Genomic DNA, 11,071 nt, shown 5'->3' on the forward strand with positions numbered 1-11,071 from the left:
AAGATAGGACCCCAATCCCTTTTATTGTAAAGTTTCTGCTGAGAAATCTGCTGTTAATCTGATATGTTTTTCTTTATAGATTACCTGGTGCTTTTGCTTCACAACTATTAAGATTCTTTCCTTTGTCATAACTTTAGGTAACCTGATGACTACATGCCTAGGCAATAATCTTTTGTCAATGAATTTTCCAGGTGTTCTTTGAGCTTCTTGTATTTGGTTGTCTAGATCTCTAGCAAGGCTGGGGACGTTTTACTCAATTATTCCCTCAAATATGTTTTCCAAACTTTTAGATTTCTCTTCTTCCTTGGGAAGACCAATTATTCTTAGGTTTGGTCATTTACTCTAGTCCCAGACTTCTTGAAGGTTTTGTTCATTTGTTTAAATTCTATTTTCTTTGTCTTTTTCAGATTGGGTTAATTGGAAAGCCTTGTCTTCAAGCTTGAAGTTCTCTCTTTTACTTGTCTGATTCTATTGCTGAGACTATCCAGTGCATTTTGCATTTCTCTAAGTGTGTCCTGCATTTCCAGAAGTTGTGCTTGTTTTTTAATATAGCTATCTATTTCACTGCAGATTTTTCCATTCATATCCTGTATTATTATCATTTTTTCTTTAAGTTGGACTTCACCTTTCTCTGGTGCCTCCTTAATTAGCTTAATAATTGACCTTCTGAATTCTTTTTCTGGCAATTCAGAGATTTCGTCTTGATTCAGATTCGTTGCTGATGAGCTACTGTGATCTTTTTGGGGTGTTAAAGACCTTGTTTTGTCATATTACCAGAATTGTTTTCCTGGTTCCTTTTCATTTAGATAGACTATATCAAAGGGAGGATCTAGGAGTCAAGGGCTGCTGTTCAGATTCTTTTGTTCCTCGGGGTGCGCCCTTGATGTGATTCTCTCCCCCTTCCCCTAGGGATAGAGCTTCCTGAGAGTGGAACTGTAGTGATTGGTTTTCTCTTCTGGATCTAGCCACCTAGCAGAGCAACTGGTCTCCAAGCTGCTACTGGGGAGTGTCTGCAAAGGGTACTGTGATGTGATCTGTCTTCAGGTCTCTCAGCCATGGATACCAATGCTTGTACCAGTGGAGGTAGCAGGGGAGTGGAGTGGACTTTGTGAGGGTCCTTGGTTGTATTTTTGTTGAGTGAGCTGATTTTGTGTTGTTTGGCCTCCAACCAGGAGGTAGCACTTTGAAGAGCTCATCAGTATAGGCAGGATACAAACTTTCCCTAGATCTGACTTTGGATAAGTATTCAGGTTTCTCAGGCAGTGGGCAGGGCCCTAGATCCCCCAAGAGATTATGTCCTTTGTCTTCAGCCACCAGGATGGGTAGAGAAAGACCGTCAGTTGGGGCCAGTGTTATCCAGGGTTGGGGGTGTGGTTGCCAGGCCAATGGAGCTATGTTCCCAGGCAGATTATGGCTGCCTCTGCTGCCTCACACAGATCACCAGGGAAGTGGGGGAAGGCCAGAAACCACAGGCCTCACCCAGATTTCACACAGCCTGCAGCCTGAAAGGCTGGTCTTACTCAGGTTGTGCCCCCTTAATAGCACTGAGTTTATTTTCAGGAAGCTGGTAAGCAGGGCTCAGAACTTGTCCCAGGCTACAAGTCTCATAACTGAGAAAGCAAGGTGACTCACAGTTCCTTGGCTATTCCACAAAGCTTACAGAGGCAATCCACCTCGTTCAAAGGGTCTGTGAATTCTTTTGGCTTTCCTGGTATGTTTCTGCAGTAGTTTCTGGAGAAAAAGTTCACAATGTGAGTCTCCACACACTGCTTTGTCTGTCTGAGTGGCAGCTGCAAGTTAGTCCTGCCTCCTATCTGCCATCTTCTTTTTGCATAGAGATTTTTGATTAGGTGCTGAACTTTGTGAATATTGCATGATTGAGTTTTTTGGGTTTTTTTTAATTTCTAAAAAAAAAAGTCAAGCTTCGCTTTGGAAGGCAATAATTGGTGGATGAGTTTGACTCTTTTGAGTTCTGCTTTAAAAGCATTTCTAAACAGAGCCTGGAGAAGCCTCCATTCCAGTGATATTTTAGTTGTACTGGGAAGGTATGACCCACTTGGAGTCTCTTCTCAGTTTCAGGTGGTCAGAGAGGATTCTCTCCTCTGGCTGACTGCTGCTTGATATGGTTTGACTATGTCCCCACCCAAATCTCATCTTGAATTCCCACATGTTGTGGGAGGGACCCAGTGGGAGGTTATTGAATCATGGGAACAAATCATTTTCGTGATAGTGAATAGGTCTCATGAGATCTGAAGGTTTTAAAAAGAGGATTTCCCCATGCACAAGCTCTCTCTCTTCACCTACTGCCTTCCATTTAAGACATGAGTTGCTCCTCCTTGCCTTCCGCCATGATTGTGAGGCTTCCCCAGCAATGTGGAACTGTAAGTCCTATTAAACCTCTTTCCTTTGTAAATTGTCCAGTCTTGGGTATGTATTTATTGGCAGCTTGAAAATGCACTAATACTGTGCCCAAACGGCTCTTCAACTTTGTGAGATCAGAGAATTCTTGCACTTACAATTCCTTAGTGACTCATTGCTGAGTCTGTGAGCTTTCATTCAGCACATGTAAGGCATCCTGTTCAGAAGGACAGAAAGAAATACCGTTCCCATTTTCTGGATCCTATTTTTCCCCAGTCCTTTCTCCATTCTGTCACACTGCCTTGTAGATCTGCTGCCTCAACTTCCCTAAAACTTCAGTCCTCATTTCCTCACTTCAATGAGGCTATAGATCTCTGGACTTCTTCCTTGTGTGCCTGGAATCCAGAAGTTGCCTCCAGTCAGAAAAGTCAGGGATTCATACGCTTACCTCACTTGTTTCTCTTCTCTTCTCTCAGGGATCACAGTCCTGTGCTGCCAGTTTTTTGATGTTTGAAAATGTTTTCTTTAATGTATGTTTTTCTAATATTGTAGCTCTTTATTATGGAGGTTACATCTAATCTTTACTACTCTATTAGAGCTGGAAGCAAAGTTCAACATTTGTTTTCTTCAATAACATTTTTGAAATATTTTAGATTTACAAAAATGTTGCAAGAATATTACAGCGAATTCGCACATATGTCACACTTAGTTTCACTTGTTAACATTATTATGGTACATTTGTCACAACTAATCAACCAGTATCAGTACTTTCATGTTAACTGAAATCCATACTTTGTTTAGATTTCGTTAGTTTTTACTTATGTCCTTTTCTTGTTCCAGGATTTTTTCCAGGATCCCATGTTACATTTATTCCTTATGTATCCTTAAGGTTCTCTAGACTGTGAGAGTTTCTCAGACTTTTCTTTTGATGACCTCAACAACTTACCTTTAATTCATTTTCTGATTTCCTTTAACTTTGCTAAAAAACTTTTGTGTATTAATAAAATGAAGAGTGTAATTGTACTATTTTTTAATTTAATGGCACTATTTTTCATTTTATTATTTTTTTAAATTAATGTTCTAATTAAAAATTATAAAATTTAATTTTGAGGATTCCAATATAGGGTAGCTTATATTTGTTCCAAACATACCTGAATTTCTTTATTGCATTATTTCTTATTTTTACATAATATTTCATACATCTCCTCTGGGGAAAAAAATACGACTTATTATTCAGATTTCAGAAAGAGTGTCAGTCATCATAGATGGAGAAAATAGGCAAAGTGGTGAAATGTGCTACAGTAAGCCACAAAAGTGAAGATTTCAAACTTTAAAGGACTTGATCAGATAAATTTAAAGGTCTTATAACAGGCTCAGTGCACAAAGTCCAGTCCAAATAACCCTAGCAGTAAACTCCACACCTGAGAGCAATGACACTGTAATAACAAAAATCCCATCTGCAATGGTTAATTTGATGTGTTCGCTTAACGATGCTATGGTGCCCAGTTGTTTGGTCAAACACCAGTGAATATGTTGCTGTGAAGGTACTTTTTTGAGGATGTAATTAACATTTATAATCAGTTGATTTTGTATAAAGCAGGTTACTCTCTGTAATGTGAGTGGGCTTTGTCCAGTTGGCTGAAGGCCTTTAGATAAAAGACTAAAGCCCCAAAGAGGAATAAATCTTGCCTCCAAAATGCTTTCAGACTCAAAAATGCAATACCAACTCTTGCAAGAATTTTCCGGCTGCCATATCTTCTGTTTCTCTGGAGAAATAAAATGTAATTAGTGGTGGGGCAACAAAATGATAAAGTCTCCTGAGGAACTATGGTACAGACAGAGAAGAATGTCCCAAAGAGGAAGTATATTACTTATGTGGAAAATGTTGAGCCTGTGCCTTGAGGGACCGCCCAGCTTCTCTTGTTGTGTGGCTTCTCTCACTTGTTGTAGTCAAGTATGTATAAGCAATAGCTTACATAATCACATAGTCTTCTTTCTTTAGTTTTACTCATGGGGAAATCCTGGTTGAATTCTATCAGTAGCAGCTCAGGACCAGCGGATGGTCAGATTCCCGTTGCCTTGGGTTAACCCTGAAGGATGAGTAAGGAATTAAATTGTGCTAACATAAAACAAATGGTATAGTATTAGACAGAATGTGTTCTGAAGATTAAAAATAAATCAGTAAATAGGACAAAGAGGATCATTATATTGATGAAGTCTGCAATATGCATTTAAGCTAAACTGTCTTGAGTTTTTAAATATTTTTAAAATTGTACATGTGGCAGTACTATTTAAATTTATTTATATGTATTAATTTCTCCAAAGTCAACCCTAAAAGTTAGGTGCTAATGTAAAAGCCTTTTCAGAATTTTAAAAAAGAAGACAGAGGTAATGAATTAACTTCTTCAAAGTTCCAGAGCAGATAAGTAGAAGGCCTTGGACTTGAACCCAGACAGTCTATATCCACAGGTCATGTCCTTAAATGTGTTACATCCTGGTTATTTAGCTGTTCCTTTAACATAAACTCAAAGGTATTTAAAAAAAACTATAAAAACCACAAAGACAATTTTAGAGAAATGATATTTTTAGAAAAATAAGAACTAAAAACAATGGCTGAGAAATATGATCAACTAAACTACATTTCTCTAGCTGTTCCAATCAAGTAAAAATTAGTATATAAATATACAAATTTAGAAATGAGAACAAGCACATGATCAACATATAGAGAAAAAATACAATAATTATTGGCAACATTATATAACTTTACAACAATACATCAAAATCTAGATAAAATAGCTTTTCAGGAAAGCATACACAGTATAATTCAATAAAATTTAGCTAACATGAGCAGAACAATAACCATGAAAGGAATTGTTGAAATTTTCAAAGAAATACTTTCAAAAGGCCTCAAACCCATACCATGTTGCTGGCAAGATATTTGAACTTTGAAGGTATTAATAACTCTTGTTATTTAAACTTTTCCAGACAGAAAAATAGCAATTCTTTTTCACAAAACTAGGATAATCTTGATAGTAAAAACTATAAACTAGTGTACCTTAAAAGAAAAAAAAATGCAGATCAATCCTTAATATTAATATAAACTCTAAATTCTAAATATAAAATATTAGTAATTGAGGTGCAGTTATAGAATAATATACCTTGATTAATACATAATCATCCAACAAATAGTAGCTTGTTTCTCAATGAAATAAATCTATTAATCTTTCTATACTAACAACACAGAAATAAATGATATGTAGAGTAGAAAACTTGAAAAAAATATGATAGGTATAAAAAATAAAATGTAACACTCATCCTTCATTTAAAAAATAAAAACCTCTTATTAAGACAAACCAATTTAAATTTTGTTTTTATTGGGAACCTCACACAGGCACCTAATGTGCAGAGGTAAAAAGCAGAAACACCATAATATCTCTTCCATATTGAAATGCTGTCTTAAAGTTCTCAGCCCAGTTTTGTATGATCAGAAAAACTAAATAAGAGCTACAAATACTTGAAATAGAAGACAAACTTATAACTACTTACAGATATTTAAAGTGGCTGACCCCCTATAAAGCAGTCGCATGGTCCCTCCTCTCTTGCATGAAACATCATGTTCTTAGAAAAGACAGCTTTCCTTCCAGCTACAATGAATAAATGTTGACCAGTGTAAACCTATGACAGTGATTTCATTCCTCTCATTAGTAATGTATTTAGGCATGGTCAGTTGACAGTTCCCAGAGACTATTCAGAGTGCCCAGTGTATGTTCTGGGGGTGCTGCTAGACCTGGAGTCCTCAGATAAGGAGCTCACTTCAACTAGATGCAGACCACCTGTACTGTCTTTGGCAGATTCACAGAGCCAGGATCCCTGACATGTTGTGAAATGAATGTTACCAGCCATCAGAATCTCATTGAACCACCTCTATACATATCTCCAGACAGAAACCTTGATGGATAATGTCTTTGTACACATGATAGGATTATCTGTCTTTAGATTTCATTCTTTCTTTATTTGATTGCTCTTTCCAATCCAGAGTTTCTTCCCTCTGTGCTGCTCAGTGATCTCCACGGACACTTAGAAAGCTAATTGTAATGTCTTTCTCCCCCAGTCCCTGCCTTCTCCAGAAGGGAAAAGAGTTTTGATATAACCTCCCACATACTCCATGTTTTCCTCAAACACAACCTTAAAATCATTAGAATATATCTACAGCAATTAGCACTCATAGCTAGAATTCTGATGGGATAGTTATGTCTGGCAGTCTCCATTACATACTTTAAAACCAATTAATTATATTACAAGTATTTCTCTTTATGTTACTGTCATCCATATAAAATAGATATACAAAAATATTAGTTCACGGACCAGCCTTCTGAGGCAACCTTTCTCAATTATTTGAGCTGTTTTTTTGTTTGTTGGTTGGTTTTTCTTTTTCCCGGAGTATTCATATTTCTGAAGAATATATTTATAACACTTCTTTCTGATTTCTAAATTTTAAATATCAACTATTTACATTCTACTATGGAAAACTGGAATTTAACATTCTCAGAAATAGATCCTCTCTTATATATCTTCCTCCAACCCCTTAACCCAAAATACATATAATATTCCCTTCTCCCACTATGATTCCGTATACCTCTATTTTATCATTGTTTCTGTTTCCTCTCCATATCCTTCTTATTTTCTGTTGGCTTTATTCTGATATTTATTTTATCTTAGATTATTTCTTTAGTCTTTGGTGACTCTTCACTCTGTTTGTAGACACTAAATTGGTGATTGAAAGCCTGTGTGTGTCCTGTTTTTATGGGTGGGCCTGCCTCAAGGACTCCACCATGGGAGGTTAACCACTTTATGCTCACATTTCAAAATGGGGGAATTGGTAAGACTTTCTCTTAGGCCAATCAGTTTCTTCATAGAGTCTTTCATATTCTCCAGTTTCTTGCCTAGAAAAAAAAGCCTGGACCCAGTGGAGTAATGAAACCAGTGCTCTCACCATTTAGCATCTAGATTTTCACTTCATCCACTTGTTTTCAGTAAGGCGTCTTATCCTAGCCTCTGTGTATGATGAGGGTAGGGAGGAGGGTGTGCATGGTTCAAATTTGCATTTCTACAAAGGATGGTCAGAATTGGTCTCTCTGGTGGCAATCATTTTACTAGTTTTTGACCAGAAATATTTAACATGGAAAAGCATTGTGATAATATAAAAAATGATTCCAATACATGCAAAATATTTTTAATTCATAAATAACTTTATCAATTAGACTTTAAAATATTTAAGTAGCCTCATTGGTAAATAATTAAAATTCCTAAAACAAACTCTGTTAAAATATCTCCCAAATGAAACACCCAACTTAAATAAAAATTGAGGAGATGTTCACATGTCAATTTCATCAAACTGTTAAATTCAGCCAAATACATAGACTTACAAAAATCAGATATTTTGTTACGGAGATCAATTATTAATCTAAAACTTCAATTTCCTGGAGATTAAGCTTAAATTCTATAGTTACTAAATAAGGATGCATTACAGTGAAATACATTGTATGCTTTGAAGATTTAAAAATTTATCTGACCAGTAGTAACCAAACAAAAATTTGATTATTTTTCAACTCTTGCTTTATTTGATGGGCATTGCAAGTTCATTATTTGCTGGTAAATGGAATAATCAGTTAATTAGCAGCACTTGTTATGTGATGAATATTCAATTACCAAAATAGAGAAGAGAAAAGGTCCATCATACGTTAGTAAGTTATTTTTACAGAGTGAATTTACATCCACCTGGCAGATAACATAAACTAAGTAAAAGTCTTGGGAGGTTTGCCAAATTCAAGAAATTAAGGGGCATTTAACCCTTTGATTCTTTGTTAGAATATGATTGTTCCTCACAGATGTTTTCTTTATAATGCCACTGAAATTAATCATATCTGTCTAAAACTAGTATATTTTACAATGCTGAGAAAGTTAATTAAGTGTATTTCCTGTTATATGAAAAAATTCCTGTTCATGTAAAGGAAAACAGTAAAAAAAAAAGGTAAAATTATATAATTGAGCACATATAAGATTAGGTAATATTTATAGTATTATTTTTTAAATATTGTAAAACCTATTAATACCCAGGGCATTTTCAATATGTAGTAAATTTTCCTTTGTTATTCCAACTACGATTGCTGCTTTCTTTTTTCAGGGTGTTCATTTTTTTCCTATGTTGAATGCATTCTCCCCAGACTTAGAACCTAAAAGTTAAGGTATCTGTCGCCTGGCAACTTAACAGGACATCTCTGGAAAGCATGCTATTTTAGAGAGTTATGAACCTTCTTATAGTTGTTAGTAAAAGATTAGTGGCTCAAGGTAGAATCAAGACCTCATGCAGATTCTGTAGACATTAACAACTTTCTCAGTCCTCTGTAGGAAATAAAACCATCATGCCTCTGTATTAGCCAGTGTTAAAATCCAACATCCAAGGAGTAGTTTGCTTGGCTGTGTTGACAAATAAGAGTGACTTCTAAGCCTATTAAATGTGATAATGTAAGGGGTTGAATTATACATTACTAAAAACACAAGTTGGAAGTAAGGAATTATGATTTTTTTGCCTCATCTCCACTGGTAAGTCTTTGGTCTTAGGCAAACTACAGCATTTAGGGGATTTGGTGCACTCACTTGCAACATGTAGGTATTCCATTAGGAGAGTCTAAAGATATTTGCAGCTCTAATATTCTAGAATTGTGTATTCCCTGATTGGGAATGGTAACCCCCAATTTGCACTCCTTACTGATCATAATGTGAAGTTTTACCAGTTAGATTGTCATTCTGATCCATAATTCAAACAACATTGCCACCAGTGAACTGTGAAGGCAACATCTTATAAAACCTTTCTTTTTAAAATGAGCTCTCTCCATTGCAGTGAAATTAAAAAGCAGGAATTTTTAAATGTATCCAATCTTCAAACGGAATTTTGTTAGGAATTTTTATCTCATGATACAAATAAAAATCAAGAGTACTTAATTAATACCCATTTTAATTAACAAATGATCTAATTTAGGATTGATTAAGGTAGAGTGCCACTATTAGATAAACTTAATGCAACAACATTTTTTAGAAATGATTGCTCATTCTTGTCCTACTAATACATAATTGATTATGGGTGGCTTTCCAATATGTTTAAAATGATGTATGTGTTTCTGTTGCTTATCACTTATTTTTCTAATTAGTGGTGTTTTAATGAAGGATTCATTAGAGAGTGATCATGGAAGTGCATGTAAAGAGACATATAAATATAATGAATTTTGAAATTTACCTTCTCCACAACTCTGGGCTACTGTGCCTTTACATTTACTCTCTAAAAGTGAGAGTGGCAAAGAAATTAAAATACTAGGCCATTCCTCTATTTCAGGGAATTTAATGGTCCTTCTTTCTGTATTTTGACTATCTTAAGGAAAGAGTTTTGTACAAATCTATCTCTCTCCCTCCTTTCTGAGCTACCACTGTATATCATACTTTTTCCTATGATGGGGTCTAGATTAAAATATTACCTGTGGAAATCTCAGGTTTCACTAAATATGTATTACATAGTTCACATATTATAAACAATATTTAAACCATAGGAAAAATAAAATATAGGCCTATGAACCAGATTATCAGGATGAATCCAGGTTTTGTGTAATTGGAATCCTATGCAATTTGTAGGTCCTCCTTAAAAATATTGCTTTACAAAAGTACTAGGCCTATGGAATATGGATGAGCGAGTGAGGGGCTGCTATGGACTGAATGTTTGTGTCCTTCCAAATTGTTGAAGCTCTAATCCCCACTATGATGGCTTTTGAAAGCAGGGCCTTGGGAGGTGATTAGTGGTAGATTATGTCACAAGGGCAGGGCACTCAAGGTGGAATTAATGTCCTTATGAGCCAAGAAAGAGACATGAGGACATGAGGTTTCTCTCTCTCTCTCTCTCTCTCTCTTTCTCTCTCTCACTGTCTCTTTCTTTCTCTCTCTCTCAACATGCAGGCACCAAGGAAAGACCATGTGAAGATGTAAGGAGAAGATAGCTGCAAACTAGGAAGAGATCCCTCACCAGATCTGCTGGCATCTTGATCTTGGACTTCCCAGACTCCAGAACTGCAAGAAGTAATGATCTATTAATTAAGTCACCCAGTCAATAAAATTTTGTTGTAGCAATCTATCTTAGCAGACTAAAATAGGGGCCCTGCAAATTATGCTCCCTTGCATTCCTTGTTTCTCTATGTCTAATTGTAAATTGCTGGAAAAGCAGAGCCATGGGACTCAGAGCAGAACTTGGAATAGATGATGGTACATATGACAGCTGGGAGTGCTGTATTACAGGAAATAGGGAGTGCTGTATTACAGGAAATAGGGAAGTCTGTTTGTTATATGAAAAGACAAGTAATAAAATGGTGAAATGGAAATAATCTGTCTTCTGAACTCTTTTTCCAAGGGCCATTGTTCCCTGAATCTTTCTTTCACTGCATGCACTACTGTGCTTTGTAATTACCTAACTCTCCATCTGTATCCCCAAATAAGCCAGATAGTCCTTGGAACCATGGATGTTTCTTATTCATCTTTTCTATCTCCAAGGCAATGTACAGTACATACAAAAGACTCAATAAATATTTGATTAATTGGTTAATTAATTAATGCCTAATGCTTAGTAGAATTGGGAAAGAATGATGACTTGGATTACTTACTAATATCTATCATG

At 35.8% G+C, this 11,071-nt stretch overlaps 1 long non-coding RNA gene across 1 annotated transcript in view; it reads left to right on the forward strand.

Moving 5' to 3' along the window:
• LOC139363138 (uncharacterized) overlaps positions 1-10,532 on the forward strand; it is a 47,639-nt gene extending 37,107 nt beyond the window's left edge. Inside the window, exon 2 of the long non-coding RNA XR_011623051.1 lies at positions 10,360-10,532. This is a non-coding gene — a long non-coding RNA (uncharacterized lncRNA). The remainder of the gene's footprint in view (positions 1-10,359) is intronic.
• Positions 10,533-11,071: the final 539 nt, after the last annotated feature.

The sequence above is a fragment of the Macaca nemestrina genome, chromosome 5, assembly GCF_043159975.1.
Source record: "Macaca nemestrina isolate mMacNem1 chromosome 5, mMacNem.hap1, whole genome shotgun sequence".
NCBI lineage: Eukaryota > Metazoa > Chordata > Mammalia > Primates > Cercopithecidae > Macaca > Macaca nemestrina.